This window comes from Aphelocoma coerulescens (assembly GCF_041296385.1).
Source record: "Aphelocoma coerulescens isolate FSJ_1873_10779 chromosome Z unlocalized genomic scaffold, UR_Acoe_1.0 ChrZ_unloc_scaf_3, whole genome shotgun sequence".
Taxonomy (NCBI): Eukaryota; Metazoa; Chordata; class Aves; order Passeriformes; family Corvidae; genus Aphelocoma; species Aphelocoma coerulescens.
The window spans coordinates 59,105-80,589 of NW_027184088.1; the positions used below are offsets into that span (position 1 = coordinate 59,105).

A 21,485-nucleotide genomic window follows, 5' to 3' on the forward strand; every position below is an offset into this window, starting at 1 on the left:
TCACTGGTGGGGCCTGGATCTCCCTCACTGCCAGCAGCTGTGGGCTCCTGTTCCACAGGTGCTTTGTTCTGCAGCAGTTACTGAGGTCAGCTTTCCCAGCTTAAAAAAATCCATCCACATCTTCTTGCAAGCAAATATTTTCCTTTCAATCAAGTTGACAGATACAAACATTAATGTCATCACTTCTAAGGAAGTAACTCACACATGCCACTCTTCTCCTAGGACATGAGGGAGCCAGGGATCAGGTGCTCTTGTCTGAAGCACAGGTAAACCAAATGAAGCACATGGGCTGTAGCTGCAGTCATCTTACAAAAGAAATTCAACATCTTTCTTAAATTAGTATGATTTAAAGTACTGATGTGCTTTCAAAGTGTGACCATCAAGCCTCCCTTTCCCTAGCAGTGGCTTACTGGCAAATGAAAGCAATTATTCAGTTGATGGAACTGAAAATGTCGTCAAATTTATTGAGTAAATTATACAAGAAGTTGACCACACATTTGAGCTCGGGTGTCATCCTCTAATGTCAAGTGAAGACACAATATCAAAATATCAGATTTTTCTTAATAACCAGCAAAGATATGTAATTCAGTGTTGGCTGGGAAGCCAGCACAGTCAGAGAAGGTTTTCATGTAATGCTTCACAAGTGGCTTTGCCGGAATTACCAGTAGCATGCTGCTCCTGTAACAAGTGCAGGGAGTTTGCAGAATGTTTTCTCCTTGCAAAGGCAGAGTGTTCACAATCTGCCCAGCGATCTCTAGAGTGAGGGATCAGGCAGAGCCCCAGGAAGGTGAACAAAACTCTGCTGCTGAGGCAGAGCTGCCCAGCAGGTCCCCAGAGCCACCTGGAGCTCGGGCAGCACCGACACAGCGTGGTGTCACCACTGCAGAGAGAGGCCATGGAAATCTGCTCTGCCTCAAACTGTCTCATCTTCCTTCTGTTTGCCCCAGCAGAGGGATGTCCCCAGAGTGGCCCTTTCTGCAGCCCTCCACACCACTGCTATGGCCACGACCATTAATCCCCGTGGACTCAACGTAAAAAACTCTTACATCAGTCAGAAACAAAAAGAGAAGGGAAGGGAAGGGAAGGGAAGGGAAGGGAAGGGAGAGGAGAGGAGAGGAGAGGAGAGGAGAGGAGAGGAGAGGAGAGGAGAGGAGAGGAGAGGAGAGGAGAGGAGAGGAGAGGAGAGGAGAGGAGAGGAGAGGAGAGGAGAGGAGAGGAGAGGAGAGGAGAGGAGAGGAGAGGAGAGGAGAGGAGAGGAGAGGAGAGGAGAGGAGAGGAGAGGAGAGGAGAGGAGAGGAGAGGAGAGGAGAGGAGAGGAGAGGAGAGGAGAGGAGAGGAGAGGAGAGGAGAGGAGAGGAGAGGAGAGGAGAGGAGAGGAGAGGAGAGGAGAGGAGAGGAGAGGAGAGGAAAAAATGTCCAATTTCTTCATTAGCTGACTTAAATTTCACAAATGCAAGAAGAAAGCAAATTAAAGATTCTTTCTCCCTCAAGCAGGGAAAGCAATGGAAGCAGATGTAGTTTTTGTTACAGGGTTTGCAGTACAGAAGGACTTGGTTTCTACTCCAAAATCCCATTAATTCTTTCTGCATTAACTCTGTGCCTTCAGTCATAGGAATAAAGGCAGCACAAGCCCCAGCACGAGCCTTGGGAGTGAGAAGGTGTGAAGGTGGTTGGAAATGATCCAGCTAAAGGTACCTCTGCAAATCTGTGAGCAGTTTTGCACCACAGGCACCATTGACAAAGCAGACCTTTCGCCAGGCAGGTACAGGGGCTGCAGAGAGAGCAGTGTTCTCCTGAAATCCACCAGTCCCTCTCCCCAGTGAGCCTTCCTGATCTGCTCTTCTTCCCAGCAGAGCCTCCCTTCACCCAAACACCACTTTGCAGGGACAATCAGAGCTCTGTGGCTGCTCACAGCACTCTCAGAGCAGATTCACAGAGGCAAAAGAAAGCAGTGTGCTTGATGTTCCTTGCGGAGATGCACTCCCATGGAGGCAGTGCTCCATTAAAGACTCTCCTTAGCTGACCAGCCCTGAGGAACTGCCCAGTGTCCTTCTTGGGAGAATGCTTTTTCATTAGAGAAAAATGAGAAAAATATTTAAGAGTGAAAAAGTCATTTTTTCCACAAAGTAAAACACAGCATAAAGGATAAAGCCATGCCCAGGAAGGGTAAAAGAGCACTCAAATAGCATCTGCAGCTCAGCCAGACACATCAGGCAAAGGGCCTCACTGCTGCCTCCAGCTCTGTAGTGAGCTGTCAGTTACTGAGCTCAGCCCTTGGCAAAGGCAGGCCACGGCTCTGGGATTGAGCACTCAGCTGCAAAGATGCTCTGCTACTGCTGCAGTGCTGCCAGTGCCCAGCTGTGTGTGAGGCAGAACCCAAAGCAGGCTCACAGAGGGAGTGAAGCCCAGAATGTGCCAAAACATGCCAAAATGTGCCAAACCATGCCACCTCTTCACAACCTGCAACACAAGAAGGGCAGCAGAAGTGGGAACTCCGGAAAGACAGAAGGGGTGCAGTGAAGGAAACAGCAAATGGAGTAAACAAAGCACATGGTAAGAAGGAATAAGGAGAGACTTGTGTCAAATCTTGAGAGAAAAAACTGGGGAGAAAGCAACAAAAAAGGCACATCTTGCTTATGACAGAAAGGTACAGCCAGAAGTGAGGGCTGAAGATGTGAGAGCTGCTGGGGGTTTGTGATCTCCAGGGCAATCCATCCCACATCTGTCTCTGAAGGCCCCACAGTGCAAAGGGGACATTTCCTCAGTCCCTTGTCGGAGCTGATTGACCATGTCCTGGCACAGGAAAAATCAATGGGTCTCAGCTACGTCAGGTGACAACTCTGCTTCTGAAATCTCCTTTCAGTGGGAAACTGCAGCAAGGAAGGCAAAAGACATAAAAGTTCCCATCCTAACTGGGCATGAGGGTTATGAGAGCTGACGAGGGGTGGTGACACTGCCAGTTGCAATGAGCCTTTGGAGAAACTGTTCTGTTTCCTTCTGTTCTGACTGCAGAGAGGACAAAGGGAGTCAGGCAGAGCTCACCAGCTGAATTCAAAGGCCAAAGTTGGTCAGACTAAAGAAAAAGACACTGGTACTGCCTACTTGATTACCTACCAGTTATCTGTGTCTAATACACTCCCTGATACAAAGCACAAGTGTTCCCCTTGGAGTCTGTCACAGAGCTCAATTCCACCTGGTTTTTCTCCTGTTTATGCAGGAAATGTCAGCTTGCTCAGCAGTTTGCCTACAGCAAAACAAAACATGTGAAAGGAATCCCCACCAACAACAGATCCAGCTGAGAGGGACTTGTCCAGGCCAAAGCACTTGTATGGGATCCACCTCTATTCACCAAGTGGGAATATGCCTAATTGGAAAATTAGCTGCACAGTAACATCCAGGCACTATTTATGCCAACTTATATTTTCTCCATGCTGGCCTTGGTTCAGCTCAGTTTCCAAGGCTGCCTGTAAACACTTGCTTCCAAAGAAAAGCACTTTGTTTGACTGCAGTTCCCTCTCTCTTTATCGCTGTGTTTTCCTTTCTTCTCTTGGTTTTTAATTGCAGACTCACCAGTATCACCTCCTGCCTGTGTTAGCTCCCATCAGCAATGCTGGACTGGCTGCTATGGCTGATCTGCTTTCTGGCAGCTCCATCCTCACCCACACACATCCCTCTGCTGCCTGCTGGCCTCAGCCTGTGCTTGGCTGTCTCGAGGCTGTCCCCAGCCTGTGCTCCAGTGACTGCTCTTCACCGCAGCTCTTCCTGTCTCCAGTGCTGCTTCCATGGAATTCACACTCTGGTTCTCTGCCAAAGGCCCACCATAACCCCTGCAGGTCTGTCAGTGTCCCTACACCCTCTTCTTCACTCTGGGTGGCTTTGCTTCCTTACTTTGGTCTTCAGCTTCCGCTGATATACACGCACTCCTGTAACTCACCACACTTCTTCCCCCTTGAAGCTATGTCCATTTTTCTGCTCCAGTAGCAACCTCTCCCTTTCTTTGCTGAATTCACCTTGATGTGAATTATGTGCTTGTTTAATTCTTATTGTCTAAAGGAAACATTCTGGTTGCTAAGCAATAGTTGTGTCCTTACTAAAAACTCAGAACAATTCTGATTTACATATTTAGTCAGTGATCGTTTCTGAGCAAGTCAAAAGAAGGTGCTTTTCCTTCTGCTAACAAACAGCAACTGGGTGTCTGTCCAGCTTTGATAATGTTTTGTTCCTTACAAAGTAGAATTTAATCCAGCTGCTGCCTGTTTTAGCACCACTGTATTGCTACAAACAAGAGCAAGTTTACCTGATAGAGGAATTGGGATGTCACCTGGTCTGGGGCTCTCTGGATGTGCCCTGGAGTTGTTCTTACTGTAATATCTGGAGATAGGTGTAAATGTAATGCCAAGCTGTGCCAGAACTGAGCCTCAAACTGACTTTGGTCTAAAAAAAGGAAAAGTTACATAGCTTGGCCTTCCTAGCTGGAAATCAGGACCAAGCAGCATAGGTTTCTCTTCTGAGATGAGATTCTCTTTATGTCAGACCCACAAAAACTCCAAACTAACTGGGCCCTCTCCACTACAGTGAAATGAGACTAGAAAAAGTGATCATGACAGAATCCCTATATAAATGCCTCTAAACCTTCCCTTTCCTCAGAAATAACCAAGTCCTACCCTCCCCTTCCCCTGTGCTTGTTTCTATAACCATTCCTGAGACACTGCTCAAAGGTTCAAAGAAATCTTGTTACACGTTGACTCATCACATGCCAGCAGTCTGGATCAGACAACGCAAAGGGAACAGAAATTTCCGTCTCTCCAAGCAGAAAATGTCCCACAGGCAGAGAAAAGGGAAACTCTGAAGGGAGAATGCCCAAGGGTCAGAATTCAGGCTCTGGAGTTGCAGCTGAAGGCCCTAAGGCTGTAGTAATTTGCTCATCTTGGAAGTTACACTGGGGCTGAGTCCATCAGAAACCAGATGTCACTTCAGTCTGTCCTGTCAGTGCTAAACTCAACAGGGATGCAGAACAGCTGGGATGAGCATCAGCAGATTCCAGGGCCTGTGAGGAATCCCAACTTAATGTGAACACTTTGTGTGCTTTGAGGTGGCTCTGCATTTCCCTCCCACCACTCAGGAATGCTGAGCTTTTTCTCTCATAGCACTTCCCAATGGTTTTATTTACCTTATTTTAATTTTAATGCAGATCACTGTTTCTCATAAGGGCAGTGAACTTGAGCAAATACTTTGTTATTTATGAGACAGTCCTTCGTGTCCTTTTGCAACTCCTTCCTATGTCACTTGACAAGGTCACGTGCATAAACCACCTCTGTCACATCTCTACTTCATAAAACAGCTTCAGAAGGAGCAGAAACTATGATCAGAGGAAAGCCATGCTATGGAAAGTATATTGCAATTTCCTGCACTGGACAAACAGGGGCTTTCTCTGGGGATGAGGGACCTGCTTTTGAGTTAACCTTCTCCCCACCCCTCCTTTTTCTCCTGCTCCCGACTTCCCTCCCTCCTTCCCACAAGTAGCCACAGGGGGACAGGGAAGGGGGCTGTGGTCAGTTCATCACACACTGTCTGTGCTGCTCCTTTCCCCTCATGTTCCTCCCTGCTCCATTGTGGTCTACAGTCCATGAACTCTCCGGTGTGGGTCCTTCCCACAGGCTGCAGTTCCCCATTAATTGCTCCAGCATGGGTCCTTTCCATGGGGTCACAGGTCCTGCCAGAAAACCTGCTCCTGCACAGGCTCCTCTCCATGGATCTCAGCTCCTGCCAGGAGCCTGCTCCAGCACAGGCTCTCCAAGGGCCACAGCTTCCTTCAGGGGCACATCCCCTTGCTCCAGCATGGGGTCCTCAAGGTGGTTGTCAGCTCCATCATGGACCTCCCTGGGCAGCTGAGGACAGCCTGCCTCCCCATGCTCTTCCTCATGGATTGTAGGGGAATCAGCTCGGGCCTCTGGAACAGAGACTTGGCTCTTCTTTGACCTTGGTGCTTGTTCCTCTCATGTATTCTCTCTCCCAGTTGCTGCTCAGCAACTGGTGATCCACCCCAACTAACCTTGCCATGTAAACCAAGTTCATGGTGTTAATAAAAAGATTTTGAAAACAAGCTCAGAGTAAAACTATAATTTGGCCACAGTACAAGTTCAGGTGCCATTTTCATAATCCTCTTACTAGGTGTATTTATGGAGTATGAAAGGCAAGGGAACATCCAAGATGCAATGTTTTTTCTGGACTTTTACCACCCTAGTGAATGTTGAAGACACTTGTGGCTTCAGAGATTTGTCCATGAGGTTTCAGACTCTGCAGTACAGTCAGTAAGAGAACAAGAATGAATCATTTCTCCTAAAAGTCGGCTCTTCTAAAATCATATCCATAGAAGTATCTTGTTCACTTTCATTTCCAGTGTCCCTCTTTCTCTTCCCAGCCTTTGTCACCTGTCAGTAAAAAGAAGAACTGTGCAATGTGCATCACTTAAAAACTCTCCTTTCGGGAGGAGAGCTGCAAGTTTCAGTCACTCTACCAATCCATGGATACACCCATTATCTCTTAGGGAGAAGCAAAGGTTAATTAGCTACACACTGGCACAATGTCATGGGTTAGCTAGCATAGTCCCAGAAGTGATGTCCTTGCAAAGGGTTGCTTACAGCTTCCTCTATGACCGGACAGAACCTATCAGCTGGCCAGTTTGAATATGGACAATTCTTTGAGCCACTTAAAATTGTGACCGCCTCTGTGATCCACACTTAAGAATAGAAACCCTGAGGCAGAGTCTCTGTCTCTCGTTTCTGGCACTGGGATAGGTGGCTGCGGGCCCCGTGCAGGGCCAGCGGGCCCGGCCCAGGCCCTGCTCGGGCCAGGTGGGGCCAGGCTATGGTGATCCTGGAGCCGATGGACCTGTTCCACCCACGGAACACCCCCACAGCCTTGCTGTGGGCAGCCAGAGCGGCCCAGCTCCCCCCCTCCACTTCAATAAGCAACATTCCAGCTGCAAGGCCGAGGTGAGATTAACCCTTTTATTGCTATGAAGAGCTGAAAACCTGAGGGAAGAGAGAGAGGAGATGCTTAAAGCTGAAATTCTGTTGTGAAGCTATGATATATCAGAGTATCCTGTTGTAATCTCATGAAGATATGGGGGGTGGAGTGTTCAACTCGTAAGCAAAAGCACCTGTGCTGAGATAGGCAGATGCTGATGCAGCTGTAATTTCATGAGAAGTTTGGACAGGAAGAGATGGACCAGATGAGGACTTTTGCTCCAAATGGAAAAGGAGAAAACCTCAGTTCCTAGAGATGCTCCCAGAGATAGTCCTAATGATGAAGATGAGGAAGACCCTTTGCTCCCAGGGAAGGAGGAAGGCCTCTGTTCTTAGAGATGAAATGCTCCCAGAGATGGGTGAAGAGAACTTTTGTTTCTGAACGGCTCAACCTTAAAATTGTACCCCAAAAAACTTCAAGAGTGGACCCTCGAAAGCAGTTGTGGGAAAAGCTGCAAGTTGGGGGAAGGGACTCACATGTGAGCAGAGACACTCCTCTTCCTAAATGGACTGAACAAGGTTATTATGGAAGTGGTAAACAGACTGAACATCTCAAGGGTTGTCTTTTTACATTGTCAGTGGGAGAAGGGAGGAAGGTGGGGGGAGGAGAAGAGTTCTGAAGGTGTGGTATGATTTTTTTTTCTTCTTTTAGGTCTGTTAATAAACTTCTTTATATTCTTTCAAGGTTGGTGTCTGCTTTGTGTTTCTCCTAATTCTCATCTCACAGAAGGTAAACAGTAATGAGTATTTTGGACCAAACCACTACACACAATTAGCATGTAATATTGGATTTTTAGCACAAAGAAAGTAATTTTCTTTTAAGTGCATCACAGTGCTCGTTTATGAACAACTCAATTTAAAATGTAAGCTAGCTGGCATGTAAGAGAAATATGAATTAGAATACCAATTCCAGGCAACTCATCCTGAGAGCAAGAGATTCAGTAGGATGGCATCTAATCCATCGAGAGAAGACATTCAGAGTGGCAAAAACAAATCACTGGGTTTTGGCCAGTGCGTTGCCTTCCAAAGAAAGCAGAGCCACAACAAACACCTTTATCCCTCTTTGGCAATTTTACTGATCTTCTTTGTCAGGATAAGACTTTCCAGATACACTTTCTGGTTAGAAACGCAGAATCACAGAATATTTTGGGTTGGAAGGGACCTCAAAGACCAGTCCCAACCCCTGCCATGGGCAGGGACACCTTCCACTATCCCGGGTTGTTCCAAGTCCCATCCAACCTGGCCTTTGGACACTTCCAGGGATCCAGGGGCAGTCACAGCTTCTTGGGACAACCTGTGCCAGGGCCTCATCTCTCTCATCATAAAAATTTTCTTCCCTAGGTCCAATCTAAATCTACCTGCTCTTGGTTTAGAACTTTTGACCCTTGTCCTGTTATTACGGGCCCCAGTAGAAGTACTAGTAACCTCAGTCTTTTGGGGGTTTTTGGTTTTTTTTCTTTCTTTCTTTTCTCTTTTCTTTGCCTTTACTTGAGTTTTCACACATACATGAGTCTTTCCACTGGAATCGCATTGCAGCTCTACACTCACCATTTCAGAGGGGGGTCAGCAGCACTGTGTCATAGCTTTTCTAGTCCATGAACTTCATTAATAGTGACCACTCTCATTACTTTTCACACATTTTTATTTTGTGTCTTGCCTGTTGTATTTTTCTGCTCTCCTAACCCCATCAATTAACATCACATTCATTTGGTTAAGTGACCGAGTATTTGAAATGTGCATTCACATTCACTACACTGAACATCCACCATTCTTCCTGCTTCCCCTTGAATTGTTTACTTGCTATGTTGATTTCAGAGATAAAAAGGTTGCATGCAAATAAAAAAAAAGGCAAGGTAAAACTCTAATAGCTAAAGAACATTGTAATCATTATTAAAGATATTCAGAAACTAAGAGCAAGAACCCAAGGCTAATTCTCAGTGCAGTATCTGTGACAAACTGGTAACTATAACCCCCAAGATTCAGTGAGGTGAGTAAATGTGAGCTCTGTTACTGTAAAATGCTAAAAAGCTGCTGTCACTTCAATAAAATAAAAAACACCCCTTAGTTTTAACAAAAATCTTGCTTATTCTGATGCAGTTTGAATTTTTCTCAATGCCTTCTACCCATCCAGTGCCCACCACATCCCCACTGTGCTACAACACTTAATTAACTGCAGCAATCAAAGATAAGCATGGACGAGTTTGTCATAAAACTCAGCCTTCTGAAAGAATGATTTCTGTTAAAGATCCATCAGCGCTTTCTGATTCAATCTCTCTCTTCTATTAATTCCAAGTTCTCACAAATACTACACAAATTCATCCTTAATGCAGGGCCTTGTGCTGACTGTCAGTTCTTGTCATGGTGAATGTGTTTCTTTATCTTGTTCTTGATTGAGTTGATTCTGAATTCTACCTATTCATTTGTTCTTTTTTTTTTTAATTTCCAGATTTCTCAGTCATGACTACAGTGTCACAACACAATGTTCCTGACTCCTTTTTGCCAAATTTCAGATGTGTTTTCAAAGATCAGTTCTGCATCTTTCACTTCACCTTTACTGCCTCACATTCAAATGACAGATGAACTTTTATCAGCCTTGCAAAATTGTAAAATCAGCTCTTCAGGAAGAAATCAATTACAAGCCTTTTCTGTATTTCCAACCTTCTTTTTGTAGCCTCTCCATCACACATTCCACCTTTCAGGTTTGGAGAACAGTCAAAGTATTTTGAGAGTACAGCTTCAGAGGGGGGCTCCTCCCTCTGTTTTAACATGTAATAAATACAGATAAAAAGTACAGCAAACACTTCAACTGGCTTTCTATGGTGATCTGCAAAGACACAGACGGAAATGGTATTTGAAATTTCTTCCAATTACCTCTCTGCTTCTGTGGTTTCAGCTCAGGCACACCTGGTGCTGTTTAGCCTGTTCAGGGGATTAGTGCTTTTATATTTTACCTTTCTACCATAAAATGCTCAGGAATGACCGCAGGGCACCCACTGATGCACATCCATTTTATTTGTCTCTAACCCAGCTGCCTTTTCCCAGCTCTGTCTTGTTCCTTCTTTACTTCCTGAGAGCCTCTTAAATAAAATCCTCAGCAAGGTGATTACAGCCCTTTGTTCAATCAAAAGCTTAGCAGGTCTTGAGGGCTGAGGCCCCGGGCTGGAGAGCCATGAGCCATCATAAACTGAAATGAGGAGCCACCAGCATCTCAGCAGAAAACACCTTCACTTCCCAAGGCAGCTGCCAAAGGGCTGAGCTTTCACTGAGCTCATTAGGATCCACTGTGGAAACAGCCTGAAAGATTCTTGACCACATTCAGGATTCCTAGGAAAAGCAGTTAAAATCTGTACAAACTGGGAGCAATAGAGTCCTTCTGAGAGAGGACACCAGGTCAAACACCAGGAAATAATGACCATGAGGAAGAGATGTGCAGCTGGAGCTCAGGAGAATCAGTGCCACAGCCTGGCTGCATTCACAGAGGCCTCTGCCAAACCCTTCTACACTCATTTCCACATTGGATGGATGGCACTTTGGATGTATTTCTTCCACTTCCTTTTTTTCCTATTTTCTTTTGAAAGAGAGAATTAGAAAAACAATAACAAATGTAAAACTTACCTTTTCTGATAAACCAAACACCACAACAAAATGAGTCTCTTGTTTTGCTTCAATCTTCACCCTTTTTAAGCCTGCAGGAATTGTTAGCAGTAAAAATCAGTGCTGGACACCTATTTTTAAGCAAATGAATGCTTGGCTTTAAATCTGAAAAACAGTGTAAAAACAGAAAGATTAGTACAAAATCTCTTCTCAAAACCATGGATAATTGTGTAGATAAATTGATGCACATAAAAGCTGTTGTTCTTCATGTTTCAAATATGTTATATACAAATGCAATAGAATTCTATATTAGCCCCTGTCCAGTAGAAAATGAAATAAAAGAAATACACATATTAGCTGCATATACAATGATGACAGAGATCCAATGTGTAGTTCTAAAAGGATGAAGTATGAAAATCATACAGTAACATCTCAGTTGCACGTTGTCCTGAAGCAAAAGAAGTATTTCAGGAAATAAACATTACTTCAGGAAATAAGCAGTATTTCAGGAAAGCAATAAAGCAGAGATTAGACTTGGGGACACAAATATTTGTGCTAATATGTAGAGGGACTACAGGAAAATTTTACAGATGGTAGAAGTCTGCGTTATTAAAATACTTAAATCCACTTTGTTTACCCAATTCATAGGTGCTTGTCCATACCCTCCCCAAAATTTGCCAAAATGAAAGCACTGAAAGCACCAGAATTCAGCTAAACTCTGTGTGGGGAGAACCTGTCATTAAGGACCAACCCAACAAGCAACTCAAAATCATTTCTGACTTAATTTTGGTTACTCAGTCAGCTTCTTTTCTGATAGGTTTTCTTTAACTGATCTAAGATTCAATTTGCAAATCATTTTTGTGCTCCTCAGACTGTATTGCTTGGTCAGTAAGACTTTTATTCTACTGAAAAGGTAATTTAAGAAACAAAAGGAAAATACTTACACTAACTTACCATTTAAATTAAAAAGTGACATTTTGTGTGCAACTCTCAAATCTGACAGGATGAAATGAGCAGATAGTTGACAGTCCAGTGCAGCACCAGAATGTCCACATGGGAACAGGTTCCCAGAGCTGTTCTGCCACCATTGCCCATGCACGCAAGCAAACATAAACATGGAAAGACACGGCCACAGCACATCACAAAAGGAATATTCCTCACCACTTCACCTCTGTCCTTCATGAGAGCATTCTGAGGCACCACAGCTTGGATCGGGTGAAGAGAGCTAATGCCACAGGCACCTAAGAGGGCTTCCTGAAATCATGACAAATTAATTCCCCGTTTGGGACTCTGGAATTCATTCCGACTTCCTGGACAGCAAAGAAAGATTCATCACTTGAGAGAGCAGTACCAGTAGCATAAAGCAAATAGGATGTGACAGGGAAGGTGTACTGAGGAAATGAATCAGCAGGTTCAGAATATAAAACGGATTGTTGGAATCAAAAAGGGCTCAGATGCAGTTTGGATTTCAGGGAAACAAATTCCTTGCTCAAAAAGAGTGAGAGAGGAATGTTTTCTTGGAGTTTTTGTGCACACACCCCACATGCACAGGGATATTGTCCAAGCTGAAAATAACTGCAAATGATTCTGTGGATTAGGTGTTGATTGTCCAGACAAAGGGAAATCTTTTTCTGGAATCGGAGAATTAGAAAACCAGAGAATCATTAAGTTCGGAAAAGACCTCCAAGATTATGGAGTCCAACCTTTGACTGATCACCACCTTGTCAACTAAACCACAGCATTAATTGCCACATCCAGTTGTATCTTGAACACTTCCAGGGATGGTGATTCCACTACTGCCCTGGGCAGCCCATTCCAATGCTTGACAACCCTTTCAAGGAACAAATTCTTTGTGACATCCAACCTGGACCTCTGCAGGTGCAGCTTGAGGCTGTGTCCTCTTGTCCTGTCACTGCCCGGCGGAAGAGGCCGATCCCCTCCTGGCTACAACCTCCTTTCAGGTAGCTGATCTTGCTGCTGTCATGGTCACTGGCATTGCAATAACCATAACAGAAGGAGAAAAATTTTCATCTGACCTTTGAAGAGGTAAAGGATGGCAGAGTCTCTGGTCATGCTGACAAAATACTGGCAGTTCCCCTTCAAGCCTTTTCGTATCTGTTCCTTAACACAAATGGGCTTGCTGCTGTTGGCAGTCAGCATGTTGGAAGTGGTTAACATAAATAGCTTGAGAGACCAGGAGGCTCTTGCCCCACCAGACCAGCAGGAGATATGTAATCTGTCCTCTGGGCTCTCATATCCTCAGTGTGTATTGTTTTGTCATAAATTGCTGGAAGACCTAATTTATACCACGACTTGGGGGTTTTTTAGCAACATAAGGAAGGGAAAGCAAATAAAAAATGTTGCGGTGGACGTATCTGTAAGTCCCACCAAACAAAAAGGTCTGACCCTGCTCTGTCAAGGCTTGCCAGAGTAGTTTTCCTTATTCCCTGGAAGCAAACTGTAACCCAGCATCATGTACTGCAGAATGTCTGTAGGATGTTCCCTTGGAAAACTGCTGACAACCAGTTCATCTGAAATAAAAAGTTAAAAGGGACGTTTTTCTGTAGGACCAGTTTTACTGGCTGGTACCGTCCTTCTCTCTTACATGTGTAAGTGATACAGGGTATTACAGAATAAAAATCCAAATACATAAAAGTCTCAGTTCCCTTCTCTGTGGCTGTCCTAGCTGTGCTCAGTAAATGTTACTTTACACTTTGCTAATTAGTAAATGACTCCTAATTTTCTGCACCACACACAATTTCATACATCACACAGGCTCTCCTGGCGTGCCCTTTCTCGTACACGAATTTCCAAGTACCAGATACCGGCCCAGGACTGCCAGCTGTGGGTGGTTCCTCCTCGTGCAAACGCAAGGAAGTCACTTAAATCAAATGTCCATCTGCCAACACTTTCAGTTGTGAGAGAGCTACAGAAGCTGCAGCCCACAGGGGAAAAATCAATGGAATGTGCATTCAAAGCACGGAATCACAGAATGTTTGTTGTCAAACAGAAGTGTTTGCTGTCAAACACGTGCTAAAATATTGTGCAGAACTGTGGCTGCATTCACTAGACAGACTGGACTAGTATGTGCAGGCTTTGAACAAGGCACAAAGGGAAGAACTACCAGTCCCACTGAATGAGGCACTGAATATTCATCACCCCAGGATATGATAATATAGAACAACAGAATCATTTACACTGAAAAGGACCCTTAAGGCTGATAAGCAACTATTAGAGCATTGGCTTTCACAGGTAGTGAAATGTAAGAAATATTATGTATTAGAATATGTTAGGAAATATGTGCAAATATGTTAAGCATAACTTTGCTATGCAGATATTAACTAGTTAACATTATAACTGGGGTCAAAGTTACAAGATGCTCATATAGCTTGAGTTATAAGATACCAATATAACCTGAATCATAACTTTCTATACAACGTAATAGCTAGTATATGGTTAACTAATCACTTAATGCTTAAATAAACAGAAACTCGCCAGGTGAATAATCTCAAAAATAGAAAAGTATAGCTAGATAGGGAAGCAGCAGGATGTACTAATGAGAAGTTGGCAACAGTGGAACCAATTAGCCACAAAGTAAAGAATTTAAACCAGTTGGATCCAGAAAGACCTAGGAACACCATAACTGCGCATGCTCCAAAGACAAAGTTGAAAAGTTCAAGATGTGAGGAAAACCTGAGCCTTCATCTGAAAAGACCCCCAAAGACCCTCATGATCACATTACACATGCTCTAAAAGGCAGATCAGGGGAGGAACTATGTTAATCTCTTCTAAAAAAAATGTAAATTAGTTCTCAGGGAAACTATGCACATACACTCTGGTTTATTAATATGCATAATGTTAAAGCATATAAACAGGAAGGTTGTGTAAGTGTGCGTGCCTCTGGCTATGAGCTATGCAGCCAGTGCTGTCCACTTGCTTTAAGTGACCTTTGTCCCCTATTAAATTTATAAAACCCCAAAAAGAGGAGTGGGCTTTGTTTCTCACAAGGCCAAGTTCAACCATAAAACAAATGTCTTGTTTTAAGTGTAAATCCAGTTATTTAAAGCTCAAAGTCTCCTTGAGGGAGGGAAAACACACTGCTTTCAAAGGTACAGGACAAATGCCCGTCGACATGGCAAGCCAGCCGGTGCTGCTGCTGGCCATGGTCCTCAAGGTGAGTCCTCCTGAGCTGCAGCTGCAGCGGCTCCTGCCTGGGCCACCGTGCTCCAAGGCTCACCGGCAGCCCTTGGCATTGCAGGACTTCCTGCAAAGCATCCCCAGCAAGCTCCTCGTCACCGACCTCTACGAGGACTGGACGGCTGCGATGCAGATGGCCAGCAGGGAGGACAAGATCTGTCAGCTCAAAGAGTAAGCGTGGGCAGCAGCTTCCAGCTCTGCAGCAGGCACTGCTGGAGCCTGGCACTCTCCTGAAAGGGGACGCTCTCCTGAAGGGGCTGTGTTTTCGGACAGCTTGCTCTTGCTGGCTGGCAGTCTGATTTTGGGGCAATGCATGGGGAGCGTTCCCTTGCATGGGCTTGGGAGAAATCAGGAGCTGCGCAGCAACGCCCTGCATCCTTCCCGCGGGAGCACTGGAGCCCTGAGCGCTGGCCGAGAGCGCCTGTGGAGCTCCAAGTGAGCTGCTCTGGATATGTGGCCAAAAAGCCTATTCAAAGTTACCACCAAGATGGCGTGGAAGTTGCACCCTAGGGGCAATCCAACCAGGTTTTTTCCTGCTATTGGAAGAAGCAGGACTAAATCTGGGAATTCCCCTTTACGATGAATTTAAAAGAACCAAAAGATACACCATTGGAGGAACACAAAGGTGGGGTAATGAAGAATGGCCACCTGAGCGAATTTCAGAAACTTATGGACCGGCCACTTGGGACCAAGACAGAAGCTGGGGGTACAGAACTCCCATCTATATGCTAAATAGAACAATACGGCCACAGGCACTTATCGAAATAATTACCAACCAAACCTCTTCAGCTTGAGAGTTAGTGAGCACATAACAAAGTCAAACTAGAACTGCTATATATCAAAACCGACTTGCATTGGATTATTTACTAGCCAAAGATGGTGGAGTATGTGGTGAGTTTAACAACTCTGATGGCTGCCTGCACATAGATGATCATGGAGAGACTGTATTAAATGGAGCAAAGAATATCCGGAAAATCGCTCATGTTCCTGTCCAAAAATGGCACTCAATTACTACCGCCGAGTGGTGGGAAAATCTTTTTAGTGGCAAATGGTGGAAAAGGCATTAGTTATTATTGGATTCTCACTATTAGGCCTCATTTTTCTTCCCTGTCTAATCCCTTGTTTTATACAATTAATAACCTCTGTTGTCCAAAATATGCCTTTAATTCAAGACCTCCAAGCCAATCTTCCACCCTCAAAACCAGATAGATAGATATTAAACATCAAAGAAAAGAGAACAGACAGGAAAACTGCTGAAAAAGCAAAACAAATTTATGATAATTTCAGACATCTTAATACTATCCAGGAAGAATTATCAACCTTTGCCTAATGCAAAAGCCAATCAACCATGGCTAAAAGGGGGGAGTTGTTATAAATAAAAGTTGGAAAAGTTGGCTTTTGCATTAATGAATAATAGTTAAGTAGTTTGTGTTATTAATTAAAATTGCATAATTAAACAATTAATTTGAATTATAAAAGTTAAACTCTGAGTTTTACTATTGTTACACTTTTCAAATGTTCATGTTAAAGTTAAGCATTAATCAAATGTTCAGGTTAAACCGAAAAGTTCAGAATGTGCTATAAAGTTATATTCCTTTAACTAATCTATGAATTAAGTTGTGCTTCAGTAGAAAAGAAAACTCAAGAGGGATTTTCCAGCCAGCTGTATTTAGAAACCAACTGTTGGCCTGTCAGCAAGCTCCATAGCAACGCTGAATTTTAATGAGGAACTTTCCCGCCGAAACCCTGACAGCCTGATGACTCCACCCTGAGGAGGGAGGACCAAGAGACTGACACCCCTAGAAATGGACGAGTGATTGGACAAAGAGACTTTACCAGTGGAGTACCTCGAAACATCATTCCTAAACTTGAACCAATTAAACAGACTCTTACATGGATCCCACCAATCACTTCGGACCTTAAGGGAGGAAGAGTGGGCGGTGATGGGAGGGGCCATGAGGTGATAAAACCCCGTGTCACAGACTGAAGAGGTGTGCTCCTGCTCGGGACTAGCTGCAGGAATGTGTAGTGTTGCAGGTGCTGTACCTTGGGTTCATAGCTGAATTAGCTTAAAGTGTCTCTAATTGCTGTAACCCAGATGAGTAATTTCAATAAGGGAATTTGGCCTGTGACTTTAATAAATTAAATTATAAAGTTTAAATTGAGTGTGGCCTCATTCCTGACACCACACAAGTATCAATCTACTTACATAAATACCCCTACACCTCGCATTATCCAACTCTACAGATCTATAAACAGAACTAAATCAGGAGGGACTGCAGATGCTGATGTTCCTAGGCTCTCCCTCTGTCTCTTCCTCCCGTGCAGAGCAGCTCTCCTGGACAGCGACAGCAGATGGGACATCTGGGAAGCAAAGGGAACACTGAGTCAGGATCGGGACGTTTCCCTTGGCAGCAGCTGCACTTCCATCAGGGAAGAGAAATCTCAGAGCCTCCCCAGGAGGCTTAGAAAGAAAAACCAGGCCCAGCGGGCCAGGCTGTGGCGAGCGCAGCCCCGGCGGGACCGTCCCGCAGCCCCGGCAGCGCGGCACAGCCGGCACCGCTCCCGGGCCCTGCCGGCACAGCTGCCTTGCCCAAGGACAGCCCCTGTGCCGCCCGGGGCAGCCGCGCTGAGCGGCCCCAGCACGGGCAGGGCCCGCTCCTGCCCAGCCGGCCAGTGCCCGCGGCCAAAGCCCACGCCAGCCTCACGCCCACCCTGCCTCAGCGGCCCTGGGGCCTCACCCAGGCTCTCGGGCGGCAGCAGCAGGTCCCCGTTCGCTGCTCTTGCTGGCGGCCTTCAGCTTCTCCCTGCTGCCTCCCGTCACTCTCCGGCTCTTCTCAAGGAATTCAGGGCAGCTGTGGCAAAAGTGGAGGCTTTGGAATTGGTTCCACAGCCTGGCAGAGTCACAGTCCCAGACCCCTCTGTGCTCCCTGCTGGCCCCCTCCATCCCCTCAGCCCTGCCATGCCCTCAGCAAACCCCCAGTCCTGCCAGTTCCTGCAGACCCTCAAATTTTTCTCACCCCCCCTCACTCCCTTCAGACCCATCGAGTCCCCTTAGACCTGCCACCCCCCTCAGCCTGTGCCACTTGCCTTGCGGAACTTCTACCCCTCAGTCCCACCATTCATTCCCCACTTTTCCCAATTCCCTCAGCCCCACTGGTCCCCTCAGCTCCCTCTGAGCCCTCAGTTCCTGCCATTCCGCTCAGTCCTCCCAGCTCCCTCAGTCCTAACACCCCCCTTAGCCTGTGCCGCTTCCCTGTCCCCTCAGTCCCCACCATCCCCAGCAGCTCCTCCACACCTCTCTGCTCCACCATTCCCTTAGTTCTCCCAGTCCCTTCAATCCCCACCATTCCCTTCTGCACCCCACCATCCCCTCAGCCCCACCAGCACCTCAACATCACCGTCCCTTCAGTGTCACCTCTCCCCAGCCCCTCTGGCTCACCGCCCTCCAGCAGCTCCTCAGGGCACAGTGCCTGCGGCCACCGGCAGCTCCCACCGCTCCAGGGACACCGGGGCTGCAGCTGCTGCTCCGCCCGGCCCGGCCGCCAGCTCGGAGCCAGCACAGAAAGAGGGGACAGAGGGGGCACACGGGCAAAAGGAGGAGGTGAGAGAGGAAGCAGAGCAGGGAAAGAGCTTAAAAAGCTGCCTATATTTATTCAAAAATCAACCTATCTATCTAAAGTTCCATATACCTACAGACATATAAATATAACTGTGACCATTTATAACGTAACTAAACTTCTATAAATGCAACTGTGCACATCTATAAATACAACTACACATATAAAAAACAACTACAACTACTACAACAAATATACATCTACAACTGCCTATATCAATTTAACTACTCAGATCTATTACTACAACTATATAGACATAGAAATACAACTATATAAATCTATAAATACAACTACATAGATACATAAATATAACTGTACACATCTGTAAGTGGAACTACAGAGGGATTGCACCTGCCTGATCTCACAGGCTCTCCCTCTGTCTCTTCTTCCCACTCAGGACAGCCCTCCTGGAAATGTCAATCAGATGGAATCTGGGAAGCAAAGGGAGCACTGAGTCAATATTGGCCCTTGTGCACATTTCCCTTGGGCAGCAATGGTCCTTCTTCTGAGGGACTGTTAAAGATGGCCTCAAGGCAGACTCTCACTTGGGAATTTGAAGGTTGCTCTTTAAAGAACAGGGATCCTTTCAAGTTTTCAAAACCTCCAAAGGTTTGAAGTGTCCCAATAGAGTCTCGGCACGCGCAGTGCAAATGGCACCCACGAGAGCTTGAAGCACAGACAGTCCCAGCTCCCACACAGAAGCCCAGCCTTGTTCCTCCTCTGTGCTGACAGAGACACCTCAGTCCTCACTGAAATGGCTGAAGCTGACGGGTGCTGTGAGCTGAGTTACGAACCAGCACCGTTCCCTGCCATCTACAAACTGCCCTCTGCAGTGAGCAACAGCGGCTCCAACTCGACCATCAGCTCTGGCAGGAAGAGCTGGGAGGGAAAGAGCTCCCCACGAGGCCTGCAGGCAGCACCAGCTTGGCTAAGGAATGGATCCAAAGTGCTCCCTCTCTCCTCTTAGGTCCTGCTGATCTGGGGTCATTCAGGCTTTTCCTTTTGTGACCGGATTTGTGATTTTTCAATGGGTTGGCCTCTGATGTTCAGCTCCTTGTTTTTCTTGTGTCTCAGGACAGATACCAGCAGACTGGTACTACCTTCAGTCAGTGATTTGAGACCAAACGTTTGGACTCCCAGCCTGACTTTTTGCCCTTTTATTTCCCCTGTTCCTTCAAGAGTCCCTTGGCCCAGCCTCTACCCTGCAGCAAATTCATCCAAGGACTTCAGCGCAAAATTGGGACAGCCAGGTTGGTGACACAGCTCCCACAGGCTGGGTTTATTCACTGCTCTCTGGCCACAGCACAGCACTCGGTGTCAGTGCCTCTGGAGAAGCGTGGAGGGCAGGGCTCGGGGAGGCTGTGCCAGGGCAGGATTTGACCTAAAGGCACCAGGAAGCACCAACCCTGCAGACAAGAACTCAGCTCTTCTCATCTCCCTTCCTGCCAGAGGCAGGCTCAGAGCAGCCGCCTCAGAGCTCTCTAAAGCAGTGGGGGCTCTCTCCTTACCAGGCTCCTCAGGCTCTGGGGAACTGTTCCCGCAGCTCTCGGTGCCCGGCAAAGCTCCCTCTGCTGCAGCCCTGTTCCCGGCCTCCCCTCCTGAAGACTCGGCAGCAACATTAGCATTCCCCTTGGAAGAGAGCCAGAAAGAAAGAAACCCAAAGATCACTCACTGTTTTCTTGGAATGACTTCAGGGATACGTCAGAGCCTGCCACATTTCCTTCTCTTGAGGAGGAAAATGCTTTTGAAAACTGCTGTGTGTGAGTTTCCAGAAGACAGAAATTCATCACACTTGGCAATGAGATAGTGGGGATCCCAAAAAAATCCCACTCACCACCTTGACTCTGCCCTTCCTGGCTAATAAATCTGCAGTGGGTCTGCAAACTAAACAAAACAGAGAAATTCTTTGGCAAAGTTGCATAATAATGCACAAAAAGGCCTGTGCCAGCACAGAAACTGAAAAGTCCAGACACGTCTGGGAAGAGGCAAGAGTTCAGAGCAAGGGGATTCCTAATCCAAAGAGGGAATCTGTCAAACACGAGGACTCATGGTCCCTGACTGCTTTTCCACACAGAAGAAGCCCCTGGGCTTAAAGGAGTCCTTAACCCTTTCATGTCCAGCATCATCATTGTCCTGCTCACCAATCACATAAGTCATGGGGCCTCAAAACAAACACATCTGCCCCCTAAAAGCTCCACTGCTCACACACTTTCATCCCTTGTTCCTAACAGTAAGTCTGGCCCCCAAAGGCCTTCAACAGTGGAGAAGATTGACTTCTCAAACACAGTCAAACAAAGCTGCCAAAGCTTCCACTTCATCACCACAAATGCCCCTGCACCAGGGATTCTTCCCAGCAAAAGGAGCACCCAAACGTGGCCACCACAGGCTCACACCTCTCATCCTCACTAAGGGGGGAGACTTTGTCATCCCTCTTCTTTTAGAAATCTTGCTTGATCAACAAGAATTCAATCACTAAATAATCATGAAATCAACTAAAGAAGCCTTTGCAGCAACGTTGAAAAGCTCTCAGCCCAGCCCCTTCATTCCCATCCAGTGGGGTTACCTGAGCAAAGGGAGACCTTTCAGCCACGGATCTCCTGATCTCCTGAATCATTTGCTCGACCTGAAGGCCCAGATCCGCTGAAGGCAATTCCTCTTGCCCAGGTGCATTCCGTGTCTCGCTGGAGGCCGTCGATGCTGCACAAGCAGCACTGCCAGCTGGAGCACTGGAGGCTGAACTGCCCGGTGTGGCTGCAGGAATCCAAACACATTGGTCAGGCTCCAGAATGTGGCTTTGGGACACAGAGCTCTACTGCTGCCTTGCAGTAAACATCACAGGAAGCACACAGCAAACTCAATTCCAGAAATGTATTCCAACTTCCCAGGGGATTGGAAGACTGATTTCTTCCTCTCAAATAATGTTTCTTCTAATTGATGGGTATGTATATTAAAGGATGGATTGTAAAACTGATCTACACACACACACACAAAGACTTTATAATCACAGCCTTTTCCATTTCCCCAGCAGCTTTTGGAAGTGGCTGCT

At 46.2% G+C, this 21,485-nt stretch overlaps 2 long non-coding RNA genes across 2 annotated transcripts; both read right to left on the bottom strand.

Moving 5' to 3' along the window:
* Positions 1 to 16,951: 16,951 nt before the first annotated feature.
* LOC138103994 (uncharacterized) lies at positions 16,952 to 18,433 on the bottom strand. The gene is made up of 3 exons (XR_011147912.1): positions 18,262 to 18,433; positions 17,561 to 17,674; positions 16,952 to 17,183 (listed from the first exon to the last, which is right to left on the bottom strand). It is a non-coding gene; the product is annotated as an uncharacterized lncRNA (long non-coding RNA).
* Positions 18,434 to 18,731: 298 nt separating this feature from the next.
* On the bottom strand, positions 18,732 to 21,187 carry LOC138103998 (uncharacterized). The gene is made up of 3 exons (XR_011147916.1): positions 21,003 to 21,187; positions 19,948 to 20,068; positions 18,732 to 18,870 (listed from the first exon to the last, which is right to left on the bottom strand). It is a non-coding gene; the product is annotated as an uncharacterized lncRNA (long non-coding RNA).
* Between the last annotated feature and the right edge of the window lie 298 nt (positions 21,188 to 21,485).